The sequence below is a fragment of the Oryctolagus cuniculus genome, chromosome 12, assembly GCF_964237555.1.
Source record: "Oryctolagus cuniculus chromosome 12, mOryCun1.1, whole genome shotgun sequence".
NCBI classification, from domain to species: Eukaryota; Metazoa; Chordata; class Mammalia; order Lagomorpha; family Leporidae; genus Oryctolagus; species Oryctolagus cuniculus.
Window position 1 is genome coordinate 10,067,775 of NC_091443.1, and position 2,413 is coordinate 10,070,187.

The 2,413-nt window shown below is 63.2% G+C and overlaps 1 long non-coding RNA gene across 1 annotated transcript; it reads right to left on the minus strand.

Moving 5' to 3' along the window:
- Window positions 1–858: 858 nt before the first annotated feature.
- On the minus strand, window positions 859–2,083 carry LOC138844792 (uncharacterized). The gene is made up of 3 exons (XR_011381194.1): window positions 1,972–2,083; window positions 1,520–1,656; window positions 859–1,291 (listed from the first exon to the last, which is right to left on the minus strand). It is a non-coding gene; the product is annotated as an uncharacterized lncRNA (long non-coding RNA).
- Between the last annotated feature and the right edge of the window lie 330 nt (window positions 2,084–2,413).

The following is a 2,413-nucleotide window of genomic DNA, read 5'->3' on the forward strand; positions in this document are numbered from 1 at the left end:
CCTCCCTCCGGTTTTGGCAGGTCTCCCCGCCAGCCCATTATGGGAACCACAAGCAGAAGTAGGAAGCCAGGACTGGGGGTGGCGGTGCGGGGAGTCGGCTCCAGGCAACTTCTGGGGGTCTGCCTCCCCCAGAGTCGCCAATCACACAGCTCTAGGGCAGGGTGGCTTGTCCATGTCACTCACTGCTAGGCTTGGATGTGAGTCCGGGTGTGCCCCAAGAGGGCCGAATGTTCACGTTGCGGCCCCAAGGTTGGCACGGCTGGGAGGCAGTGGGATCCCAGCAGGGGCGCCCGGCCAAGGGGGCTCCTGCGTGATGTCCTGACTCTCAGGAGAGGGGAGAGGGTTGTCAGGAAAGCCTGGGTTTGGGCCACGCACCCCGTCTCCCACCTGCCTCCTGCACCCCTCCCCCAAGCCTGGCCTCCACCTCCCCGGTTTGCACACATTCTCTGCACTTGGACTCAGAGAATCCCCCTTGGCTCTGAACTTCCTCTGCCCTCCTGGACTTGCAATGTACACAGGGGCAAAGCTCCACCATGGCCGGTGACGGTGGCACCGAGGCCTCGTGTAGGCCACGGGGGTAGTCCAGCCAGACGGGCTGGTGGTCTGGGCTGAAACCACATGGCCACACAGAGCTGCGTCCAGGGATCACACGCTGGGGGGAGGGCAGCCCAACCTCCCCGGGGCATGCTGGGGGGAGGGCCACGGGCCTCCCCAGGGTTCCAGTCTTTGTGGAGAAGGAAGAAATCCCCACCCCCAACTCTCTCCAGTTCCATGCCCAGGTCCTGCAAATTAAACCAGCAAAAACTGGAGTAGTAAGAGAAAGAGAGCAGATTTAACTTAATTACATATGTGTGTGAGTCAAGGAGGTGGCGAGAATTGGGGCTTGCAAACCTCCTGTTAACACAGAGATGGGAAAACGCAAAGGAAAAGGTTTCGGGCTTCTGGGGGTGGTGAATTGTGGGGAGAACGAGGGTGGCTTCCGTGGGGCTGTTGTAGGGATTGGAGGCGGTGCCATCTCCTCTTCTGCCACGGGAGAGGGGAGGGGGCAGCTTTCAGATGAGCGGGGGTGGGGGCAGGGGGCCTTTTCTGCATCTGTCTTTCTCAGTTACCTCCAACGCAAAGGCAGGTGGGCCGAAGTGGCACACTAGGGGTGGCATACTATGCTCCCTGCCCCTTCCCTGCCACGGGGCCTTTGCATCGCCCCACTCTACTCCTTTTGCTCCAGAGAGGCATGCACAATGCTGTTTGGCATCAGAATCTCACCGGTGACTCCTGGCTCTGCCACCTGGGCCTGTGGGGGTGGGGGGAGGGCTGGTGAGGACAGATTCCCAGGCTCTGTCACCGAGCAGAGCAGGAAGGGAGGTGAGCGACGTAGGCCAGCCCTGCAGACACGTAACCATGGCAGCCACCAAGCTGTGTGCAGGGAGAGTGACTCCAGGAGGCAGGGAGTAAGCAGTGACACAGCCCGGTCCGCTCTGTCTCCCCAGGGAGACAGAATGCAGCATTGCATTCGACCAACCTCAGACTGAAGATGCGCAGAGGAGGAATTGCGACCGTCCTGAAGACGGACAGACGCTTCCTTGTCATCGCTCAGGACCAGGGCTGGGGCCGCCTCGGGCTGCGCTGTCTGTGCGCAGGGCATGGCTGTCCATCCACCTGCAAAGAGGGGGCCTGGCGCTCAGAAGCCCCCGGCCTGCCCGCCTCTACTCAACCAGAGGGCAGAGGCAGGGAGGGGGCCCGGGCTGGGGGGCCCGTGCGCATCTTCTTTCTTCTTGACTTCGGCAGGGGCCCCCACCATGCACTCAGGGCTGAGCAGCCCCTGTGAAAGGGCCTCCTGGCCCCCCGCGGGCACTGCCAGCCTGTCCCGCAGCCCCTGGCCCACTGCCCGGGTGGATTGAGCTGTGCTGCTTGGCGCCAGCCCCCGCGGTGTCCCCGCGCCCCATTGCTTAACGCCCATTGGGCAATCGATACCGTCAGCGTGGCTTTCTGCAGAACCCCCCTGCGGCTTTGTTCTCCGTGTGGCAATGCCGTCCCTGTCTGCTGTCATAACCGGGTCCCCAGGCACACTGAGCTCGGACTTGGGTGCCTCCCAGCGCCACACCTGTGGGATGAGGTCAGCATCTCCAGGCTGAGGCCAGAGGTGGGGGGCGGAGCCAGGCAGGCCAGGCTGTTTGCAAAGCGGGACGGCTGCACCTGCACCATGCTGGCCGTTCAGACGGCTGGGTGCCTGGGCCCAGCGGCAGGAGGCCTGGGGACGCCTCGGTTGCTTTGGGGTTTTCCTCCCTGCCTGGTGCCCCACAACCCCATCTTTGCACTCGTCCAAGGAGGCCCCCACATCGCTAAGGAGGATTCGCTAACAGGGACCTCCCTGGCAGGTCCCCGCCCACCTCTGGAAATTCCCTCTCCTCCACCT